The sequence below is a fragment of the Pseudonaja textilis genome, chromosome 1 (genome assembly GCF_049901715.1).
Source record: "Pseudonaja textilis isolate UNSWEBS1 chromosome 1, rPseTex1.2, whole genome shotgun sequence".
Lineage (NCBI taxonomy): Eukaryota > Metazoa > Chordata > Lepidosauria > Squamata > Elapidae > Pseudonaja > Pseudonaja textilis.
Window position 1 is genome coordinate 41575791 of NC_141990.1, and position 25975 is coordinate 41601765.

At 35.6% G+C, this 25975-nt stretch overlaps 1 long non-coding RNA gene across 1 annotated transcript; it reads right to left on the reverse strand.

Moving 5' to 3' along the window:
• Positions 1 to 16990: 16990 nt before the first annotated feature.
• LOC148127575 (uncharacterized) lies at positions 16991 to 24974 on the reverse strand. The gene is made up of 2 exons (XR_015740961.1): positions 24848 to 24974; positions 16991 to 17205 (listed from the first exon to the last, which is right to left on the reverse strand). It is a non-coding gene; the product is annotated as an uncharacterized LOC148127575 (long non-coding RNA).
• Between the last annotated feature and the right edge of the window lie 1001 nt (positions 24975 to 25975).

The following is a 25975-nucleotide window of genomic DNA, read 5'->3' on the forward strand; positions in this document are numbered from 1 at the left end:
TTACAATCAGGTATTTCAAGTCTTTACTATATATTTCAGGTAAAATTCCCAATAAAAATATCTCTGGTTTCAAGTCTATATGTTTTTTTGTCATTTTTTCCAACCACATGTGGATTTTAGTCCAGTATTTTTTAGCATCTGCACAAGTCCACCACATATGGTAAAATGAGCCAGGTGTCTGATGACATTTCCAACATTTTTCGGATTTATTCTTGAACATTCTTGCTATTCTTGTCGGGGAAAAGTGCCACCTGTAAAACATCTTATACTAATTTTCTTTATATGTTGTTGACATTGTCGTTTTATAATTTTGAGACCACAATTTTTGCCATTTCTCTAAATCAATCCCATATCCAAAATTCTTCCCCCAAGCAATCATAGTTTCTTTAACTTGTTCTTCTTCTAATTTAATTTCTCATAAATATCCATATAATTTTTTAATCACCTCTTCATCAGTACCTGTCAAAATCTTATCTAAATCAGTCAATTTATCATAGAAATCTTCCATTTTAGAATCTTTATCATACCTTGAATGTATTTGCGCATCTGAAAACCAATTCATCTTTATACCTTGTTCCTCTAATTTTTGTATAGATTTGAGTTTACCCTTTTCATTCAATATTTCACCATATCTAACTGTTTGTTCCTTTTTGTATATTATAGGATACGAGAATGCTTCAATAGTCGATAGCCAGACTGGAATTTTCAAATAACATTGTCTTTTAATCTTCTCCCAGTTTAACCACAGAGACTCCCATATATAATGTCTTCTAAAATACCCCTGTGTTTTAGTTCCTTTATACCATAAAAAAGCATGCCACCCCAGCAACAAATCATGTCCTTCTAATGTCAACAATCTAGTATTTCTTAGTGTTATACATTGTTTAACCCACATCAGATCTGTAGCTTGATAGTATAATTCCCAATTAGGCAAACCAAATCCTCCTTTAATTCTAGCATCTTGCAAAAGTTTTAAATTTATTCTCGCTTTCTTACCTTGCCATATATATTTCAACACAATTTTATTTAAATCTTCAAGGTAATCGTTTCCAAGCCTAATTGGAATTGTTTGAAACAAATATAAGATTCTGGGTAATATATTCATCTTGATTGTTGAAATTCTCCCTATTAGTGACAGTTGTAAATTTTCCCATTTCGCCAGATCTAACGCTATCTGCTGTTTAAGTTTGATATAATTATTCTCTTTTAATGTACTACATCTTGCTGTAAAATATATCCCCAAGTACTTGATCTTATTCGTGACCTGAATTTTCAATAGGTATGCCAGTTCTTCCTTTTGTATTAATAGCATATTCTTTGTCAAGATCTTTGTCTTATCTTTATTTATTTTCAAACCAGCCACCTTTCCATATACCTCCATCTTTTCTATCAATTTGGGTGCTATTTCTAGAGGGTCTTCTAAGATGAAAACCAGATCATCAGCAAATGCTTGCAGCTTAAATTCTTCCTTTTTGATTTTCATTCCTTTTATATTCTTTTCATCTTTAATATTTCTGTTTAGCACTTCCAAAGTTAACACAAACAACAAAGGTGATAGTGGGCACCCTTGTCTTGTTCCTTTTCTTACATTGATAGAATCTGTCAGTTCTCCCTCTATCATTACCTTTGCCATTTGCTTATAGTATATAGCTTCTATTGCTTGAATAAATTTTCTAGCAAAACGCATCTGTTCCAACAGTAATCACATGAATTGCCAATTCACATTATCAAATGCCTTCTGTGCATCTAGAAATATCAGAGCCATTTGTTTTTCAGGATGTGCCTCGTAGTATTCCAAGGTGTCCAAGATTACTCTCATATTGTCTTTAATTTGTCTCTTTGACAGAAATCCATTTTGATCAGGATGGATAAAATTATTTAAATATTTTTTAAGTCTTTCTGCCAATATTGAAGCAAAGATTTTATAATCTGCATTTAGTAGGGAAATAAGTCTATAGTTCTTAATTTGTAATGGATCGGCCTCCTCTTTTGGAATAAGTGTAATATAGGCTTCTGACCATGATTTAGGTATCTTCTTCTTTAACATAACTTCATTCATAACTTCTAGCAATGGAAGATTCAACAATTCTTGTAATGTTTTGTAAAATTCTGCCGGAAGTCCATCTGGGCCTGGTGCCTTTCCATTATTTTGCTTCTTGAGTGCTTCAGTTAACTCCATCATTGTTATATTGCTTTCTAACATTGTTTCAGTCTCTTTAGGTATCTGAGGTAAATTAGCATTCTGTAAGTACTGTTTAACTCTTTCCTCATCAATATTCTATTGCATATATAATTTCCATAGAAGTCTCGAATGATTTCCTTCTTCTCTTTACTACCATAGCAAACTTTGCCTTGGTCATCTATTAATTGCAATATTTTCCTTGATCCTTTCTCCTTTCTCAATTTGTATGCTAACCATCTACCTGGTTTGTTTGCGTCTTCAAAGTAGTTTTGTTTAGCACCTCTAATTTTCTGTGCTAATTCTTCTTTTTCTATTTGAACCATTTTATGTTTAACTATATCTATTTTTAGCTTGATGTCCTTTTTCTGTGGCATTTTCTGTAGCTCTTTTTCAAGTCTTTTATATTCATCCTCTAAGGCCTTAGAGGCTAATCTTTTCATAGTATTCCTTTTCCTTGTATAGTCTATTATCAAGCCTCTAACATATGCCTTCATTGTATCCCATACATTCTGAATTGATGTATCTTCTTTTTTGTTTTCTCTAAAGAAAAAAGCCAATTCTTTCTCCATCCACTGTGTGAAGTCTTTTTTTTCCTTTAAAATAGTATTGTTTAACGTCCATCTAGATCTTTTTTTTGTCCTTTCCATTTAATTGTCATTGGATTGTGATCTGCCCAAATACTTGTTTCAATATTTATTTCTTGAATATTAGTTATTAATTCTGTTGACATCCATATCGTATCTATTCTGGACCATGGTAAGTGTCTATTTGAATAGAAGGTGAATTGTTTAGTTTTAGCATTTCTTTCTCTCCATGTATCTTTTAAGTTTATTTCATCTACCATTTTAAAAAAAGATTTAGGGAGAATCTTTCTGTTTTGCTTTATTATTTTCTGTGCTGTATAATCCAATTTATTGTCTACAATTCCATTAAAATCTCCCATCATAACTATATTAGCATAGTCCAGTTCAATTATTTTCATATGTAGTTTTTTGTAGAATTCTTCTTGTTTGTCATTCGGAGCATAGATTGCAATCAGGAGTGTTTTCGTATTATTGTCCATTATTTCCACCATTAGTATTCTTCCATCATCATCGGTATAAATCAATTTTGCTGGAGTGGTCTCTTTAATATATAAAACCACTCCTCTTGTCTGGCATTGGGTCAAGGAAGTAAATATTTTCCCTAGTTTTGGCTGTATCAACAATTGTTCATATTGTTTTATAATATGTACTTCTTGTAGACTATATCAAATTTTAATTTCTCTAATTTATGAAAGGTTTTCCTTCTTTTAACAGCTGAGTTAAGTCCATTTATATTAATTGTAATTAGTTGCTTCTCTTCCATGGTTATATTTTGTAGTTAGGTTTAGCAGCTCTCGTAGATCTTGGTTCATGTTGTACTTTGGCTTCCACCTTTCCACCTACTGCACCTTCTTCTTTTTCAATTGCCATTTGGCAGTCCTCTTGGAATTCAATTAGTGAGATCTCTTTTTCTGCCTCTTCCTCTTTCCCTCCAAAAAATTCTGTATAAAATAATTCCGCTTTCTCAATTGAGTCAATTCTATGTCTCTGGTCTTGCCATGTGAACATTAAACCTTCTGGAATCAGCCATCTATAATTCACCTCTTTTTTAAAGTAGCATTTTAGTCAGGAATAAGTATTCTCTTCTCATCTCTCTCACTCTTCTGGGTATTTGTTTCAAGACCACAATCTCCTTGTCTTTATATTTCAATGTTTTCTCCTTTGCCACTTGCAATATTTGCGCTTTAATGGCTTTCTTTGTAAATCTAATGTGAACTTCTCTTGGTAAGCTATTTCTCATCGCATATCTTGTGAAAACTCAATAAACTTCATCTATTCCATCCATCATCTTCTCTTGAGTTATTTCCAAAGCTTCAGCCAGTATTTCTATCATTATCTCAGCTAAGTTTTGTCCTTTTTCTTCCTCTACGTTTTGAAATCTAAGATAGAATTCTGATCTATCCATCTCCCATCTCAACATACCACTTTTATCTTGTTCAACCACCATTAATCTATTATCAATATCTCCAATCTTCTTGTCTCTTTGTTTATCTTCTTCAATTTTTTGGAATCTCTCATCAGACTTCAACTTCATTTGTTGAATGTTCTCCACTTTTTCATCGGGTTTCCCTGTTCTTTGTTCAATGTTCTCTTTTCTTTGTTCAATGTCCTCTGTTCTTTATTCAATGTTCTCTGTTCTTTGTTCAATGTTCTCTATTCTCTTTTCAATATTCTCTGTTCTTGCTTGAATATTTTGAATTCCTTGCATAATCATCTGCAGAGTCACTTTTTCTTGTTCTTTTTCTTGCTTTAACATTGTCTGTATTGAATGTTGTCCTCCAGATGCTGGAGAGGAAGAAGTAGAAGTTGAACCAGGAACTGTAAATTTCCTACTCATTTTAAGCAATTCAAAATCTTCAGGTTCTTCTAAACCTTAATCCAATTGTAAAATAACCAATTATAGTTCAAAATAAAACTAGTATAAAAAAGAAGCCCAATAATAATGATTAAAAAAAGAAAAAAGAAAAAGGGAGGACAAAATTTCTTCAGGTTCTTGTATACCTTAATCCAATCAATACTTAGATAAAGACTTAAGAAAAGAAAAAAGAAAAAAAGGAAAAGGAAAAATTCTTCAGGTTCTTCAACACCTTAATCCAATTGAGAGGTCTCAAATAGAAAAGAGTGCATAAAGATAAACCAGAAAGGTAGATGAAAAAACAAAAATACCAGGAAAGGAGAAAAAAAGGCTATTTCCTTAAAAAAAAGAAACATTAATACTAAGGCTTTCCCTTTAAAATAAAAAGCAAGCATAGAGATTGGACTTCCAAAGAAAAAAAGAAAAACAAAGACAAACTCCAACAAAGCCAAAAACCCAAATGGTTATTTCAAGAGGAAAAAAAAGGATAAAATGAAATACAATAAAGCTGGTGAGGAGGGATAGCATAACTTAGAAAAAGTAAAAAGAGCACACTGCACTTTGTTTAATTTTCCAAGGCTCTTATTATAGCTCTCTTCTCCAAAAACTTATCACCTTTTTTTCCCCTAGATTTCAACACCAGACTCCAGCTGTTGATAGAAACCCAGAAGAGCACCTGCAATAACACTCTCCCATGCTCTTCCCTCTATCTTATCAAATAGCAATGTCCTTGAAAAAGAGTCTCAGTTCTTTCTTTCTCAGCTTTGTCTGGTCACAGGGAAATAAAATATTTTCAAGCCTCTAGTTGGCAATGTTACAAAGTTTCTTTGCTTTCACTTTCCCCCTCCTTTTCCAAGCAAGATATAATAAGAATTTATATAAAAAAAGAAAAAGATATTTAAAAAAAGAAATAACTAAAAGGGAGCCTCTAGCCTAAAATATTACAAAATCAAAAAGTAGAAAAAAATAGATGTAAAAGAAAAAACCAGTCCAGTTTCAAAATATAAGATCATGTATAGAAAATCTAGCAATGAGAAAAAAAAACATTACTTTGACATTCCTGTTTAAAATCGCCGCTTAATCACTTCTGTCAAAACTTTTACAGATTCTTTCTTTTCCTTAGGGTGTCCTTTCAGATCTTAGAATAAAGAAAAAGTTCTCACCAAACCGGCACACTCTCTCTTTCTGTTCTATTGCCGCTGGCAAGAAGAGCTTCTCCTGGATCTACCAGGGACTTTGCAGTATCCCTGGGATCGACAGGATAAGCTCTTCACTTTCACCATCTCTTCGGGACGGTTTAGATCCAATAGGACCGTCCAGGAGCAAAGATATCGGCAGTGATCTCAGACCTCCAAGATTGCATGTCATATCGTCGTGACGCCAGCTCCTCCCTCTCAAAGCTCCACTCCTTTTTACATGCATTGTAGCAGGGGCTTTGATCACATGGTTGTGGTTCCTGTCTTGATTCTTTTTTTAACTTCATCCATGAGGACATCTTTGCCCGTGTAATTGGTTTCTTGCTGTTGGGTAAGTGGATGGGCACAGCCCCAATGTTACTGGGTCTTCAGGCCTTACTTCACTCCACTCCAGCCATGACCCTTTTTAAAAACTGAAGATGTTAGCAAAGTATATATGGCTCTGGTTAGAAATGGGTTTGGGGGACTTATATTATTGGAGAGTTGGTTTCTACTCTGATTACCTTGGATTGTTCTCTGGTCTCTCAGACCAGGTGATTCTTCAACTGCAATAATATCTGGCACTATCTGGCAATGCATGCACCAAGGGATAACTAAATCACACCCCACCAACACTGGTACTACATAAACCTCACATTTACTACAAGGTACTACATAAACCTCACATTTACTAGCACAGATGATGTTAGATAATGAACTGTCCATAAACAATCAACCTTAGAGAACACTAAAGACTCCATAAATCCTTTCTGTTTTACTTTGATTATTATAACACCAGAGCTACAGTGATACTGGGAGGGGAGGGGTCTGTATTCATGTCCAAGGAGTAAATTGGGAAAGAGGGTTGAAGTCATAGGAAAGTCTCAGGAAATAGTGAAGTGGGACCAATCCCTAAAGGAAAAGGCAGGCACTGGTAAACTGGTCCATGCAGGAGCCAGCCAGTGAGGATTGTCTTCCAGAATGGATAGGAAGAACAAGAAGCAGAGAAATGAGCAATGGGTTGCTATAATTCAGACTGAGCACCAGCCCAGTCCCATTAACCCCACCCCACCCCCAAAGAGTGAACTGGAATTTCTGAAGTTATTTTGTTCCTGTTTTGCAGGAAATGTATTAAGATTACATCTTCATTCATTCTGGAATTGGAAAAGACCAACAGGACCTTTTAATGAAAACTTTGTAGATTGAACTGTACCACAAAGTCCATAGGGGAATCTATTAGTCTTGATAACTGTTGAATAAGAAACAATATATGATATCAAAGGCACTGTTGGATCATTCAGACTGAGATGAAATCCCTCCTGTTTGACTTAGGCCTCTGTTAAGTTCTTGCTAATGTGTCCTTGTACATTTTGATTTCATTGATGAGAATCCTTTAGGCAACTGTCAGAAAATATCCTGAATGAGATGAAAATGAAAGGTTCTAACTATGTTCTTACTGCTAATAAACCACCAAGAGACTTCCCCTACAAGGGGTAGGGGTGCATTTGTGGAGATTTAACACTAATAATGCAACCCTCAAAACCTCAAATTCTCTATGGTCCTACTTTGCTGTTATTATCATGAAAACACAATTTGAAACTAAATGCCCCTTACCCTGGCCCAAAAGCTCAGAAGGTTATTTTTCCATGACAAATGACTGTTCCTGTACAATGGCTGACTATTATTTGAAAATGAGAATAATAGATGATCTGGGTAACAGCCCATCTTGCTTCGGCCTAGTTTGTTTTGATTGAAGTTCCATGAGGGTTGGATAAACTCAAGAGGACTGTAGTTTGCTCAGACAACCTGTGATAATAAATCAGTTCAAGATGTTCAGGATGTTATTCTATGTTCCCTAAATATGTATGCTCTGGAAGACAGACACTTTCATTTGTTTCCTCACATTTCTCTCCTATACAATCTGCCTTTCAGCTTGAAAGACAGCCCTCAGAGGAAGGGCTCTGGGGCATGGAGGTTTAGTACCAAGGGATCTATTGTCCCTGTCATCATGTATTCTGTCATCATGTGGACACCTATTCTCCATTATTCAGTTGTCAACCATCTCTTGATGCCATTGCTGGAGCCAGTAGCATTACATTTATCACAACTTTTGAAAGCTAGCAATTCACAGGAACATTGCTTTGATGAAGAAAAAGCCATGCTATTTTCCCCTGCCTCCAATATAGTTGGTGCAATATAGTTGATCCTTATTTTAGTTATATGTTATTTTTCTTGTAAGTTCTCAGAAATTTGATCTTACACATAGCTTCTTGTTTGTCTCTTTATCCAGCAAAGCAAAGCAACACAAGTTGATTCCAGACAGCACTCTTTTCTCCTGTCCTAGTTCCTTTTTTACTGTTAATAGCTACAATATACTCAACTGGTGACCATAATGGAGCCCAGATGTTCATCATAAGTCATGATGTTCATAAGTCAAGGTATCCACCTGATCAGACAATTTTATGACTTTTTTGTATTGGTCATTAAGCAAACACCACAGTTGTTAAGCAAAAGTCATGGTCATTAAGCAAATCCATGAATTTTTATGGGCTTTTTGTTTTATGTTTCCATCCAGTTCTTTCCCTTTTTTCTTATTGAAAAATACTACCTAAGAGAAAGTTATATGCATCTATTCTATCTTTCCAAGAATTAGCTTTTACTTTTAGTTAAAGATCGGCCTTCTAAGTATCATCTATCAAACAATGTCATCTTGTGAGATGCAGGAATAATGACCTTTTGGCTGTGGCACCTATCCTCTGCAATGATATCCCCTCCAGAATTCTGTATGGTTCCCACCTTAAAGCACTCTATAGATTATTTAAAACTTACTTTTCCTCCCAAACTTTGCAGTAAAGTAGCTGTGTAGCTCCTTCTAGAAAGTTTAACTTTATTTAAGATTGGGTAGTTCTGACTCCCTGTGTTCTTCTTTTTATAGGTATTTCTTTTCCCTGTTTCAATGTGTAAGCCACTCAGATCAAGAAGTCAGGCAGCCTCAAAATTTTAATTTAATCAATAAATAAAATACTGGTTGAGTACATTCATGACAAGATGCTAGATAGTCATGGGCAATATCTGACTGTTCCACTGTGGGTCCTCTTAAATGTTGAGAATTTCAAGTATATGGATACTGAAACACCTTTGCCAGGAAATATCAATCTTGTCATGCCTCAGTTGGAATCTGATTCCAAGGGGGAGGTCAAGCAGCTGACAGGGAGTGGAAGTGTGGCTCCGGTGGCTGTGGAAGAAACTGGGGAAGGACACAGTCCAGCTGAGCCTTCAGAGGAAGACCCAGGGCCACCTCCTCTTCATCCTCGTACACGCAGGGAGGAATGGAGAAGGGAGCAACATGAGTTGCATGGGTTACAGGGGAGAAAAGGACCCTGATTCCCTTCATTAGCTGCAGCTGGAAAAACAGGATTTAAAAAGGGCATTTGCACACAGAACCTTACTGGAAGCAAAGCGTGAATTATCTTTGTTTGTCAAGTCTTACCTGGGTTCCGTGTCCTCCCAACTGTGTGTGTTTCGTTATCTTTTGAAGTCTGCAATTCCTTATCCTGCCCTGTCTTGTTAATTGCTGCAGCGTGGTTTGTGTTGGTTTTTATTTATAAACTTTATGTACTTTTGGTTCGGACTGAATTTCTTCCCTTTAAAAACTGTTCTTGGGAGAGTTTTTTTTCCAGCCATGATAACTGGACATTGGGGGCCAAGTTGGAGGTATTAAAGGGACTTTACCTACTTTTGTGACTTTGTTGCTTTTGTGCCACACCCTGGGTCATCACAAATCTTTTGTATCTTCCGAGATACATTTTCCATATCTTCTATATTTATTCACTTGTAGTCACTCATGCAGATTGGACTATTGCACTCTACCTGGGGCTGCCCTTGAAGATACCTGAAATGCAGCAGCACAATTATGTGCACTCCTAGAAAAGCAGATGTTTGACACCTCTGTTTTGCAAGCTGCACTAATTTCCAATTTGCTTCCAGGTCCAATTCAAGATGCTTGTTTTAACATTTAAAAGCCTTCATGGCATGGGACCAGATTACTTCAGGGACTGCCTGTCCCTGGTAACATTAGCCCATCCCATTAGATTTGGCAGAGAAGGTATGCTGCGGGTACCATCAGCTATGAAGCTACATTTAAGGAGTCCCAGAATATGTGGCTTCTCCCAGAGTTGAAGTGGGTGGCTATGCCCATTAATAAGTAATCAATAAATATTCCCATGGTTGAGCTTAGTTGGGCTAAAAGGCAATTTTAAAAAATTCTTCTATGCAGAAAACCCTATTTTGTAGCAAATGACAGAATAACAGATTTGGAAGAGAGCTTGGAGGTCTTCACAGGGAAATGGCTGCTTTTCCTCAATTTAGAAGTAGGTAAGCATGCTACTGTTCTGTTATATTGCAGTGAGCTATAAAACTGTCAAAGGATGGGAGAAAAAAAGAGGAAATTGGCCAAATTATGGTTTTTTCTCAATTGCTAAAAGAATTGATAATTCTTTCCACAAAAAAGTCTGTTGCAGGAGTCAGAAGCCCAAAGACGAAGAAGATGGCTGCCAAACCAAGTTGAGTTTTAGGTGAAGAAATGCCAGTTTCAGAGTGGACCAAAACCATTAAAAATCTGCATGTTCTTGGCTGTTGGAAGATTACTGAAGGTGGAGAAGAATCAGTCTTTGAGGAATCAGGTTTCTTCTACACAGAATCCTCTAGGGAAAAAGGATCTGAAGATCCATGCTCTGCTAGCCATAAGAGATTGCCAGCTATGTTTATCGGAAGCACTTGATTAACTCGAAGAGAAATTTAGTAATATATATAGTGATAGGCATACAGATAGTTCTTCCGAAGAAAGAATCCTTTGCAAGTCAGGCAAAAGTTTAATCTCTTACTGTATGTTTCCTCATACCCTTGCTATGCACTAGCCATCATACCCCATGTTAGCCCTCCACACAGAAGAGCAGTTAGAGTCACGAAATGATTTATTGATTTACTGTATAACCTATTTAAGCCAGTTAAATCAGAAAAAGAAAGGGTGAACTGAAGAGTTGTTATTTTTTCATTTGTTTTATATGAAACATGCTACCTATATGTACAAATTTTACATACATTTCTAGCTGTAAAACTCTGAAAGAAAATAAATTCTCTTGCACTGTTATAAATCATGGTTGTGGCTTTGTCAATTCAATAATGAAAACATGGATTAAGGGAGACAAGGCTGGTGAAATTCTATAGTCAAAGAGAAAAAGCAATGTCTGGCCTGAACTAGAAGGTTGGTTGAGTCAAGTCTTCCTGCCAAGAAAAAACAGACCTCACATCAACTGTGCAGCATTTCATATGAAAAAGAAACGATTTGGTTGCAATTCAAATACACTAAAGCTGAATCTGAAATAAATTGACACAGCTCCCATACAGATTTTGCTATGAGGTTACGAATTGACAGACCCAATCTGAAAGCAACATTAAGTGGGAATGCTTGAATATATTCACAATTTAAATGTTCTACAATGCCCAAAATGGAATTATTGTGGGCATCATGGCAAAATTCATTTGGCAGTTAAATGCCAAATGCCAAGCACTGTTCCAAACCTCCTGTAAAAGTGAGCAGGAGACTTACCAGAATGCAAAAGTATTCTAGCAATTTTCATTTTCTGTGGAGTGGAGAAAAGTTATTTTGGTTATTAGAAAACCACATGTAGCTCCTGAGCTGTACTCTTAAATGCTGCTCTTGCTCTTTTATCAGTCTGATGAAAAAAGGAAGAGTAGTCAGACTAATTTTATTTCATTTAGGGTGACTTTTCTGACCTTGTGGTCATAATATATCCAAACATAAGCACAGCATTTGATTTAATAGTTTGTGATTTTCAGATTAGCAGGCTAATTACAGTGTGTATGGAGATGATCCACAGCTGGCTTGAAAATCATGTTCAAAGACAGCTCATCCACAGTGCCTTATCAAACACAAATGTTTGTGCTACAGAATTTGCTGCTGAATTAATACTCATCAGTATTTTTGTTAAATACTTGGGTAAGGAAGTGGAAGGAACACTTACTGTGACACAAAGGTGAATGGAATAGTTAAACATCCAAACAGGAGTACTCAAAGTGTGAAAGCTTGGGAGCTACAACTCAGCTTTAGTAAGGCTTACAGAAAGCTAGCTGCTAATACTATGATGTTATACAGAGCACGACAATTTTGGAGGAGTTAGGGTGGAAATGAGACTGAGAGAATTTATTTGCTGATAAAATTTGGAGACTTAATCTGTGAGTGCTGTAGTGCCACATGCACTTGTGGATTAATCATCCTTGTTCTAAAACACCACAAAATTTGAAATCTTGATAGACTATGGAAAAGGGATGAAAATTTAACAAGAGACAAATATAAAATATTTTATTTAGAAAAAACAAACTCAAATATATAGGTATGGGATTAGTGGTGCTAACAGTATGTATTAAAAGGACCATCGCATCCTATTGTCACATCTGGAGTTCTATGTCAATTTCTGGATATGGCATTTTAAAATATAGAAACAACAGCAGATTTTTTAAAAAGGATAATTTCAAAATTATGTCTCATGTGAAAGATTGAGAGACCTGGGTATGCTTACCCTTAAGACAATTTAGTGGGTATAAAAGAACGTTTTCAGTTTTCTGGAAATATTTTATATAGAAAAAGTTTGTTCTCTATTACTCTAGAGTGCAGGAAACAAAAAAAAATGGCCTTAAATTATAGAAAGCTGGATTCCAGTTAAACATCAGGAAAATATTTGAAATTATAGCCAATTATAAAAATAAGATGGTACGTTCCCCTTCATGGATTGTGTACAAATCAAAATTTGATAGCCATCTGCTGGGGACAGTTAAAATGCTCCCTTCCAGCTATATGACTTTGGATGGCCCTTTCCAACTTCATACTTCGTACACATACCCTCTAAGGACATAACTGGTAATACCTGTTTAGAAAAAGGATTTTTAAGATAGGACAGTAAAATGCTTTGAATTTCTATGTGGTACCTAACTAGACTGATTTTTCAAGGACTTGGACTTAACTTAAATAATAAAAAAAAATTCCTTATACTAATCTAAAGGAAACACTTAATGGAGGTAGTAATAGGAACAGTGCAGAAAGGTTATTATGCATTTCTGGAGTTCTTAGTTTGAAAGGAAAATAAAATAGAGTGTACTCCAATATATAATATGAACTTTAAAATAGTAGATTTTGAATCAGAACAAAGGTAAATAATAATTAATGGAAAAAGGAACACAAAATGGGCCGCAGTTCCTGCAGAAGAAACTATGAAAGGCAAAATTCTAAATCAGGGGTGTCCAACCTTGGCAACTTTAAGACTTGTGGACTTCAACTCCCAGAATTCCTCAGCCAGCAAAGCTGGCTGAGGAATTCTCGGAGTTGAAGTCTACAAGTCTTAAAGTTGCCAAGGTTGGACACCCCTGTTCTAAATAGTTCCATTGAATCAAAATGGGGGATAATAAAGGAAGTCAGTATAGGTACATGAAAAGTCTACAAAGAACTGAAAACGAGAAAAGACACATATTCAAAAAAAAAAAAAAAATAGAAAAGGAGCCACAATGAAGAATACACAAAGAAAGTGTAAAACTGTAGAGCTTATTCATGAAAATGAAAGTTAAGCATATGTTAAATGTGGTACTAAGACCAAATTGACTTTTTTAGATGTATTAAAAATACAAGGAAAAGAATCTATATGGGTAGTCCTCGACTTACAATAGTTCATTTAGTGACCATTCGAAGTTACAACAGCATTGAAAAAGGTCACTCATGACTGTTTTCCACACTTATGACCATCGCAGCACGTGACCAAAATTCAGATGTTTGGCAACTGACTCATATTTATGGTGGTTGTAGCGTACCCGGGTCAAGTGATCACCTTTTGCAGCCTTCTGACAAGCAAAGTCAATGGGGAAGCCAGATTCACTTAACAACCATGTTACTAACTCAACAACTGCAGGGATTCACTTAACAACAGTGGCAAGAAAGGTTGTAAAATGAGGCAAAATTCACTTAACAACTGTCTTACTTAGCAACAGAAATTTTGGGCTCAGTTGGGGTCGTAAGTCAAGGACTACCTGTATTTCAGTTGCACTTTACAAAATGCTTATAGGTAACAAAAATATATATAGTTACTTTGGCTCGGTCTTCTCTAATAAAAATGCATGTGCTCTTGGGTCTTCTACTCTTCAATGTTTTCATTTATAATTTGGATGAAGAAATGGAGAGAATGCAAATCTGTAAATGATGAAAAATTGGGTGGGATAGCTAAGAGAAGAAGTCAGTTTGGGCAGGGATTAAAGGCACTAAATTAGAAACCAGGAAAGTATGTGTCATTGTTCTAATCCTGCGTTAGATACAAAGCCAACTGGATGGCCATGTGCCTGTCACTTCTTTTCAGCCCCAGGAGGAAAGCAATGGTAAAAAGACTGCAAAGAAGACTGCATGGATTTGTCCCATGTTGTCATGAGGAGTCAAGATTGATTTGAACACAAACAGAAAAAGGGTAATATCTTGGAAAACATTTAAAGGATAAAATTCAAATAGATTAGACTGACTGGATGAAAATGTACAAAGTTTTTAAGAAACTAAAATCAAAAAGACAGCCATAAGAAAAGAGATAAGGCTAATCTTGTTTAATAATCGTACTTGTAAAAAAGATGTTTTAACTATAATCTAAATACAAATTAATTGTAATCTGAATACAAATTAACAATATAATATGGCGCACAAGGTAAATGCATTTGAGGCTGCAAATAATAAAGAAATAATTCTTTATTCTGCTTTGTACTGTATGTACTCCTGAGCAGTATACTTACAGAGAAAATACAAGAAATTCAAAGAGTTTCAGAAAAGGACAATCAAGATACTTAGGGAATTTGACACTGTAAAGAGAAATTGAAGGATTTGGTTTTCTTTATCTTTTAGAAAATGCACCAAAGAGGAGATATAATAGCTCTCTTAAAATACCTGAAAGAGGGTTCCACAAAAGGTTAAGAACCATTCTATTTTGTTTTAGAGGGCAGGGAATACAATAATGGATTTAAACCAAAGAGGACAGGTTATAGATGAATATGAGATGAAGAGGATTTCATAAGAGTAAAAAGCAGTATGACAGTGAATCAGAGACCCTGAGTTCCTTTCAGTGGAAGGAATCAGAGATATGCAATAGTAATCTGTCATGAGTGATTTATTTGGAATCTTGCACTGGTCTAATTCTAACTCAATAATTCTAAGTAGGGAAAAACAGATATTTTTGAGGGAAGTAAGATGGTTTCAAAATGATAGGGCAGGAAAGAAAGTGGAATGGTTAGACTGGACAGAGTTTCTCAGGAAAAGGGAGAAATTGGATGCATTGGTTATATAGGCTTACCTTAAAACTTGTGAAGCAATATTCCAACTTAACTCTAAATTGTGCTCCATTCCTCACTAATTCTTCTTCTGGAACCATAATAAAATTGTTCTTGCTCCCATGAGCCTACCTGCAAATTTAGATGAGGAAGATTTCTTGCAATAAATTCTGTTATTTCCAATGGAATCAGGCACAATCTGGATTTACAGTTTTGATTATGTACAGTTATTTTTGCATTACTACTGGCTAGATTTGAAGGAACAATTTGTAATAGCTTTGTTTTATCTATAGTGCTTTGATCTCTCAGTCCAAGAGAAGTTTTAAACAAAGCCAGATCCTTTTACAACAACAACAAAAAGAAGACTAAAGATGAACTAGCATGTGTTTCTAATAGTACTTTCTTCTTGGTGTCATAACTTAAATCAACAAGATGTGAACAGCGATTCTGTTATCACGTTTCATTGGTTATCGGTCGTTAATTTTTCCTAATGAAATATCAGCAATTTATATACAATATCTCCCATTATGTATGACTTGACTCTACCACAACCAGAAAGCCTCTTTGAGGCCAGAAAGCAAAAGCAATCATTTATATCTATATTTTAACACAATCCTAAAATGTATATTTTTATCATTAAAAATAATTCTGAGCAGATTGCTTAATCAACAGAAATCTGTGTTTCATATAGTTCATTTTACCTTCTCCATGAAGTCCTAACATTATGACTTTGAGTAAACCAACATAACCTGTGACAGACTATCTGTCATATTTGTGGGCAGTCTAACGCTTCACAACCTCCCTGATTCTAGTAACATCAGCTGTTCAGTAAATTCAGATTATTACAGCAAAAAGACTGGTCACTTGTGGAACTCCCCCCCAAAAAGGAGACAAGAGAGTAAAAGAAAAGTTTACTATCCTGATTTATATGGAAAAGTAGAAAATTATAAATAACAACTAGAAATACAATATATGATTGGGTATCTGTATACTTTTGTCAATTGTCCAGTTAAAACTATAGGACTTTCTTTTCAATCTCTTTAGATTGGAGAATCATATTGTGGCACTGTTATCTTCTAGAAGATCTACTTTCAAGCTATTTTTATCTTCAAACAAGAACTATTTTAACAAAATAAGACAAATATTTTAATTAAATGCAAAATGTTTTGAGGCTACTGTACATGTTTGCAAGACTATTTGCTTTGAGAATCAGAAACTGTATGGTACTAGTTTAAAAAGTGATGCATTTAGATTTCATCATTTTCTGTGGGGCTTTTGTGTAACCAGCTGAGAATTTTACAACTGAGATGCATCAACAAGAATTGGGTATTTTCCACTTTTTTATAACTCTTGACAATCTATGAATCCCAATAAACTATCTTAATGTATGGTTGAGACCTGTCAATAGTAACCAGAAGATATTGAACCCACCATTTTCATCCTTCCCAAGTACACCTTGAGTCCCAGTGAAGTGCCCTTGTACAGGCAGATTTAGATCTCAGAAGAGATCTAAAGCAAGATGGAACAATGACATTAGTAAGTATTGTAGGCCCAAATGGCAAAGGAAAGCTCTGGACCGTATTGGTTGGAAACATGCAGAAGAAGCTTTCATCCTGCAGTGGATAGACAATGGCAATGATGATGATGATGATGGTGTTGGTGATGGTAAGAGGCAGATTATCAACAAGGTAACAGGAAGGGAAGCAAGTGAATGGGAGATGCTTATTATGTTTATCTAAATTATAGCATAAGATATATCACACACACACACTAATGTGTTTTCAACTTTGAAGGACAAGCAATATGGAAAATCTTCTTAAATCCTCACAGTTGTTTCCTCCAACGCAGCTTAGAGAGCCACCTCATTCAGTAGGAACCAAATATCCAGAATATTCTTGTAAATCAACATTCTGCATCTTGAGAAGCTCTGCTTTCCTTTTAATTTTTTTTCTAATAGTTGTCTTTTGACATTTCTGAAGCTGAAGAAGAAGCTTAACAGGTTATCCAATTATCCAGGGTCAAAAAATATGGCTGCAGGCTTCCCTGTGAATGGGAAAAAACAAATAAGAATAAATCCATCTATATCATGTTATATCTCTATGAACCTATTTTATATTTATTTTATCTGAGTGTTATATGTCTATAATTTGAAAATTCTGACATAAAGCTCATCTACTTAATTTCAAACAGTATTTGTGGCAGAATTGGAGATGATGAAGAACTCAAAGAAGAGAAAGATAATTAATACATAAAAAAGAAGCAATGGGTGGAAACTAATCAAGGAGAGAAGCAACCTAGAACTAAGAAGACATTTCCTCACAGAGCAATTAATCAGCGAAACAATTTGCCTCCAGAAGTTGTGGATGCTCCAACACTGGAAGCTTTTAAGAAGAGATTGGACAACCATTTGTCTGAAGTGGTGTAGGGTTTCCTACCTCAGCAGGGGGTTGGACAAAAAGACCTCCAAAGTCCCTTCCGACTCTGTTTATTCTATTCTATTCTATTCCATTCTATTCTATTCTATACATTAATTCAAACCTCACAATTTCTTTCGCCCTCTAAATCCTTAGCTATGCAGCTTTCTATAGTTATGAATACACATACATATGCATTCTGCTCATGCACTTCAAATTCACTTCAAATGAGCATTCTTCAAGTGTCCATTTGTGACAGAATCGCTAAGATAGGTAGACATACATCAGGCCTCCTCAGGCGATAATGTGGCTTTGTTCAATCTGGCTGCTGGGAGGTCATCCTTAGGAACAGAATTTGGGAGGACAAGAAGCTGTAATATAAAAGCTTTGTGGATTGTTTTGACTGCTAAACTAGTCCAAAAGCAAAAGTCACTTTTCAAGAAATGTGTTGAAAGAGGAATATATTTCAGTGAGGCTTCCCCCCACCCGCTTTGGGCAAAATGTAATGCCGAAGGTTTCAGTCAGCAAAGCTTTTATTCTGCAGTCCAAACCCTGAATCCACCGAAAAGCTGCAGAGAATCAGGTCAGAACTTCTCCTCCGCTTTCTCTGCCCCTTAAGGTCAAACAGATGCTACAGTGGAACCCCCAAGTAATAGAAAATATCCTTATGTTTATATTTATCATTGGGGGGAAGGGGAATGAAAGTACAATTTGCAAATTCTAAAAATAATTCCATTACTCCAAAAGCATCAGAGACAAAACTGGTATGCTAAACAGGAGAGCAAAGCAGGGAGCAATTACATATATTTTATGCTTGTGGAAAGCTACATAATACAGCAGCTTCCTATGTATTAAACTATACCTAGAAAAGTCATATTCAAATAGGTAAACTAAAAGGAGAATGAATCCTTTGGAGCATCAGGAGATTTTACACTTCAGAATGACATATCATAATGATCCCTAATGTCACTGTCTATTTACACATCTGTTTAACATTTGCCTACAATTACTTAGGGTTGTGTTATTGTTATTACTGTGCTTGTCATCATATTAATACAGCCGTACATTTAAATTGATTGTAATTGCCAAACTTCCTGAAAAAGCTTGGTTTTGTGCAAGTATTTAATTAAACCATTGCCCTGAATTAAAAATAATTATGTAACTATACTCCAGTATAATAATACACTTCTCTCTCCTTTTTCCCCTCCTCCCCCCCTCCTTTTTCTTCATCTCTCTGTGTAGGAAATAGGATTGGTTTAAAAAATCATGTGTACATTAAAGGTCAACTACTACATAATCAACCTGAGCTAAGAATTTAAATTAACATTGCATCTGAAACAGCCCTTCCTTCTGTGTTAAGCTACTTCTGTTGCCTCCATTAGATCTCTCCCCTAAATTCTGCTTTAAAATAAAATAGGGACACAGTATGCAATTTAGGGGGAGGGGCTGGGAACCACATACGAACACTGAGTTGTATGCTACAGGATGTACTCCTCAAGATAAAGAAAAAAATCCATTGGATTTAACTTGATTTTAATTAAACTAACAAATAGAACATAGTATCAATTACATAGAGATTCGGGTAATCCTCAACTTATAACTGTTCATATAACAATAGGTCAAAGTTACAGTGGCCTTGGAAAAACAGATTTGCAACCTGTCCTCGCATTTCTAATTGTTATACCAGCCCTAAATCACAAGATCGCAAACTGGGTGCTTGGCAACCGGATTGCATTTATAATTGGTAGTGATATCCTGCAGTCACATGATCACAGTATGGCACCTTCCAGCAAGCAACGTCAATTGGGGGAGCTGGATTCATTTAATGCCAGCATGATTGGCTTAAAAACCATGTGATTTGCTTAATGACCACAGTCATTCACTTAATGATTACAGTAAAAATGGTCATGGAATCAGGTCTGGTCACATGACAACTCACTTTTACAACCATACCAATGTACAATGGAAATTCCAATCTCAACTTTGATTGTAAATTGAGAACTACCTGTTGAGAAACTTTGGACATATTCACAATTAAAATTTGGCAACAGTCTGAAGGCCACATCCAAGCTTCTAAGTATGGAAATGGGGCCCTCTATAGGTTCTGAAGGTGGATTCCATTCCTCTTTGCTTGAGAATAAGCATTCTGTGCATGTTTCATCATAGCAAAGGTGAAATGAGGAGCAAATTGCCTCACACCATATTCCTGTCAGGCACAAGAAATCAGGAACCAAGACTGTTTGAATGAGTACAATGGAATTCAAGGAGGGCTGAGCTTAAATCTCTTGTGGATGCAAAGGGATTCCAAACTTATAACAGTCTTGACCCCACCCTCAGGCTCAGTCTGGTCACCTCCTACAAATCCTTATTTAAGCTTACATCAACTGTTTAGTCTAAAAGCCAAACCTATCATCAAGAATTGCTGTGGAAAGACTATTTCTTTTGATCACCTTGAACAAAAAGGCCTTAAAATGGAAAAAAAATATATGAGGGTGGGATGTCTCCAATAATTTTTAAAGTCATCTCCCTAATTAGATCCCGAAGCATATAAACAGTAGACTTTTTTTTGTATGTTCGTTTTCCTTAAAATAAATCTATAGTGCAAAATCTCTTCAAAACCTTGTTCATGTTTTCTGAAATAATTTTTATAAAAGGCTTGACATGCCATGATTTTAAAATAACACTGACTTTTCCAAACAGTTCCCACCATAAACTTTTTCCTTGTTTCAGAAAAACTCCCTGTTGAAGGCAAAAGCATCACATTGCCCATCATAAGTAATTCTTCACATTCGCCATTCCCCATTTCTTCCACTGCTTTCCAAAAATGATGGAAATATACTTAACTTGCAAGAAATAGTTGAACATTTTGCCTTTCCTTCTTAAAATAGCTTACAATTTATCCAAGAACTAAAGCTACTTTTTCTCAATTGCAAAACGCATAAGAAATGCTAGGTTTAAATATTGAAATGACTCAAAGTAGACATTCCCTTTCTTCTAGATATAAAATTTAAGTAGGGGTTCTGTATCTCTTACTGCTAATGGGGAAATGACTGCCAAATGAATGGTTTACATTGGAGTCATACTTTATTTATATATTACATCATGATATGGACCTTTCATCGCACTCTCATTCCAAGCCACAGCAAGACATTTTGACACCTTTTAGAAATTTTTCACATATGGCACGTTGCAGCAATTCAATCTATTAAGAGGCAAGAAATATAGATTAAGCAAGAGATTTTTAAACAATCAAAGGAAATACTTCAAAACTTGAGATAATATATCTTGCCTACTTAAGGATATATCCACACTAGTAGAATGTCATATTTAATTTGATTTTTTAAATCATGGGGGTGGGGGGGTGTTGTTCCATAGGCTGGATTGCAACATGATGATAGAAGTGCCACTGATAAAAGCAGTTACACATTACACTGTTCTCTCTGACACCACGAATGTCTGGCGGTATAAAAGATATCAAGATGCTCCAAAATTACTATTGCCACAAATATTCCTTTTTCATGCTTGGGAGTTCAGGGATCTTTTCCTTTTCTGGATTTTTAAACTAACTGTGTTTATTTTAGAGTTTATACTCCAGTTTTTGCACGTTTCCCAATTCCAATCATTGAATAATTATGAGGTAAATTGTAGCAATCAAGGCCCAAGGGCTACAAAAAGGAGTATTATTTGGATGTGAAAGATTTTTAAAAGTCAGATATACAAGCCACAGGCTTGCACCAGAGGTGGTATTCAGCAGGTTCTGACCGGTTCTGGAGAACTGGTAGTGGAAATTTTGAATACTTCAAAAAACCAGCAAATACCATCTCTGACTGAAGATTTTACAATATCCTTCCCCTGCCACTCTCACCAAGCCATGCCTACAGAACCAGTAGTAAAAAAAAAATTGAATCCCACCACTGGCCTGCACCCTGAAGACACAGCTGACCATGCAAAGTGGCATTCAACAATTGGAAAAGCAGACCCTGCACTTGTGGGAATATGTTAGGAAGAAGAAGAAAGATTTTTAAAAGTCCCGTGACTAGAAGTCAAGGAATGGGGCAGACATTAAATACAAGTGGCTGAGGGTAGATTGGTGTCTTGATGGATACAAACCCTAAGATAGGGTTGGGGGGTGAAGAACTTGCCTTTATTTAATGTGGTTTAATACTCTGGAAAAACAGAAACATGAAATGAGAGATGAAGTTCACTGAATGAAGTGCAAGATGGAGATCTCCTATATGTTAGTTTTCTTTTAATTTTGCAGTTTGTCTAACCCTTGAAGGCAAGTAAGGAATGTCATTTCTCATTTATACCATAATTCCATTATGTGCATTGCTAATATCCTGTTTTAAAGCTGAAGATACGTGGATGAGACATATGGCTAAGGCCACCTAGTGGACCATGAATGGATGAATGGTTTGAATGAATGGGAGAATAGGAACAGGACACTCAATTAGAGCCAGTGAAATTCAAATTTAGTTAATTAGAAAGTTGATTTCCTAATTAGTAAAAAATACTGGAATCAGATTCTGCCTTACTTAGCTTAAACCTATTGAGGTAAATAAATGTGACTTAGCCGTTTTGATGCATTAATTTCAGTAAGTCTATGTTAACAACTCATTGAGTGGATACCACTCTAAGTGAAAATGCCCACATAATTTTCATCTGCAATATCAGATGGGTGAAATCTATCCATTTTAGGAGGCAAGGAAACCCATCTCATTGTTCTCTCGTAGTGGCTTTTCAAAAATGGATCTGATCCAGCTAAGTACAGACATTGCAAATTATGGCACTAATTTTTGTCATATCCTACTTGCCCTATTTTTTCCAGTAATATTTGATTAAGGCTAATAATGTTGGCTGAATTGGGATATCTGAAATGGATAATTCCTGGGTGCAATCCAGAAACACAGAAATCAGTGGAAATGCATCTAGTGACTTTTACGGGGCACATATTCCAACTCCATATTCTTCATTCCACAATACAATTCCAGCAGTGCATTTTTCCAGACCTCAATACTGCAGTTATCCTATTCAAAAAAAACAATCAAGTCATCAACCAGTGTAATAATGTTATTGTTACATTGCTAGGCCCAATTAATGTGCAGCCAAATAAGAAAATGAAATGAGATTGCCAAATATTTAAGGAAACAAAAGAGAAGCAATGGTTCTTTCAGAGTATCATTTATCTCTTATAATAGGCTATTCTGTCCCTGTTAATTTGACATCTTGTTATTTTTCAAAAGCAGCTCCCCACCAATCAACGTCCCCACGTAAGCCTGTTTCACTGATGAAATGGAACAGCCATATCTAACAGTGACATCTGGCACATGTACAAATGAAATCAGCTCGCCTCATTCATCCGACGGCGGCTTGCCAAGCATCCTGCAATGAAAGCATGCTAAATCTACTCTCTATTTCGATGGTGAAAGATTAAGAGGGCATAATCCACTTGGAGTTTAAGATTTCATGCTCTGCTTCTAAACAATACATTTGTGTTTAGGGAGAGAGATTCACTCATTTTTTTAAAAAAAAATGGTCTGTTGCTGGGGAGTGAGTGGGGAGAGTGAAAACCAACTTTAATCTCCTTTTTAAAATTTAAAACTTGGTGGGTTTTTTACCCTAATTTTAAAAAAATACTATATATTGGCTAGTATAGTGTAGCCAATGGCTGGGTTTTGTCACTGTATTAAACCATCCAGAGATTTTGCTAATGGGTTGCTCACTCTTTACTTCCTCACCCCACCCCACCCCCCAAAAAAATTCATTTGGAAGTGCTGGGACATTTCTATTGACTAACATACTGAAATATTTGTACTCCAACTTACAGCGTTGCTGGTTTTTATCAACACACCATTCCAAATAAAATCTGGGCTAATGGGGATGCTGTTTCCAGAAAGGAATAGCTGGAGGACTCAAATGAGAAGAATTGAAATAAGTGTTTCTCAACCTTGGCAACTTTAAGCACTGTGAACTTCAACTCCCAGAATTCCTCAGCCTTCTGGGAATTGAAGTCCACAGTGCTTACAGTTGCCAAAGTTAAAAAACACAGGTTTAAATAGTTTTTTTTAAAAAAAAAACAAATCAACTGAAAAATAATTGCATTTTTCTCTTAAACCTCATACCCACAACAGTAGATTTAAAAAAACAAAGAAACCTGCATGAAAAAAATGCATATGATAGTCCTGATCTAGACAACGTAATCATATGCTTAAAATTAAAGAAGTGGGCTGAACAAATGGCAATTTGCACAATAAACAGAATCAGAAGTGAATGGGTCTGAGGTTGAGTTTACAGTACATGTTCTACATAAATGAAAGCAATGAAAACAATGATGTGCAGGGAAATGCCATTCACCTCCTAATTGATGGGACAAATTATATCTAGCAAAAAAAATACTGGTGGAGGTAGAAGAATATTATTAATAAATCTCCCTTCTGTCTTACTTTACCACAATCTTTTACTGCTTCTGTGACTGCACTTTGCAGGTAAAGTATCTTAAAACTGAGTATTATATGTGGTCTGTGAATGTTATGAACTGTGCTTTATTAACATATGATAACTGTATGATAATTCAAAAAATGATCAGCCGCTTCTGAATGGATTCCCTTGTTGCAATTCCACATTATTTCTTCTTTTCCTTGGGAATGCCTTTTGATAAATATTATGATAATTTACCTTTTAAAAAAAAATTGTAGATACACTTTCAGAAGAACAAGCCGAGAAATCTGCTGCATCAATTGCTTGCTTTCAGTATCCTTTAAACCTCCAAATGTGTTTTTAGGAATGAGAGCTCCTATATGTGAGATTCACATGGAACATTAATCCCATTTGTTTGCAGATCCGTTCCAGGGAATGATCTCCAAAAAGTAAGCAGCATTGGACTTCATTAATATTTCAATGGAAGGCTGCCAGTATTAAAGGCTAGTCTTTAAAGTTTTTTTAAAAAAACTTCAGAAGAAAGTAATGACAAACCACACTATTGCTAAGAAAACTACTGGCTGTGCCTACTAATTCATCACTGAGCTTAACTCACAAGAGAATTTGTCTTCTTTTATATCAGCTGTCAAGTATACTTCCTGAATAATATTCAAAATAATTGAAACAATTCAAATGAATTTGTTTTAACAAGCCAAAAAGTCATCATATCATGAAAACAATATGAAATAGCTAAAGAGGGGAAACCAAAGTGCTCAAGGGAAACATTCTTTGACACTGAAAATATCATCACTTAAACCGAACCTTTTGGAGGAGAAGTTTCAAAACAAAAGTACCTCCACTGAAGGTGTATTCTCTCTCATGAACACTGCTCTCACGTTTCAAGGCAGAATCAGTTTGCCACAGCAGGATTTTTTGCTACCTCATCGTCATCTTCAGCTAGGAAAAGATAGAGGCTTTTCAAGGGCCCAAGAATCAAATGGCTAAAACCAGCACTCAAATCACAGTGAATCTTGCAGAATTGTAATATGAACCTAATGCCTGTGTCTAGCATATGAGTCTGTTTGCCAGAAGCAAGGAGATTCCTGAATTAGGTCTGTATGTGACAGGCCAACATTCCAGCATATGATTAAAAGCAGGGTGGAAAGTGAGGTGGCAGGAAATTAAGCATAACCCTTGACACATCCCCTCCCATACTTTACACATGGCTAATGCTGTTGTTCCTCCTCCTCCTCCTTGCCGAAATTTATCTCCTCCTCATTCCAAAGCCATTTTGCCCTGAAAAAAAGTTGCAATTTTGAGTTTGGCCAGAGGAGAATTAAAACAGAAGCCCTGGAATAATGCTTCTTCAATTGGCCATGCACAATGTTTCTGATCATTCCTTATACAAGAGCTGTGATTTCTAACATTTTTCAGTGGAGTTTAAGTGGAATTCACGTAGGACAGAAGCCTGAACAACATGGTGATGAGCAATAATGTTGCTCTATTCAACAAAGTTCAAGCAACAATCGATAGTACCTTTTATTCAAAAAGAGGATACCAATTATAACCAAGCAAAAACAAAACACAATAAGTTAACTCTCCTGACTCCTTTAACACCTGGTTTACAAAGTTTAACATTACAGGAAGAGAAACCTTTTTGGGGATTGATATTATTTTCAGTGAAGAATTATCATCTAATAACTATATTCATAGAAATAAGATATGTGTTACATTAATGATAATAACTAAAAACAGCAAAATGTCTATAGGCAAGAAGTGATATCTTACAAGGCAATTATATTAATTTAAAAGAGATGGAATCCAATGTGTTTTCTACTCAAACTTCAAGTTCCATCCATCAGAAGATGAGAGACAATTGCTGCAAGGTTGATAGTGGAGTTAATTATCTCTTGCAACCTATAAATCATAAACTGTATCTAAAAATCCACATCAAACCCATGATCAAGGATAATAATACATAT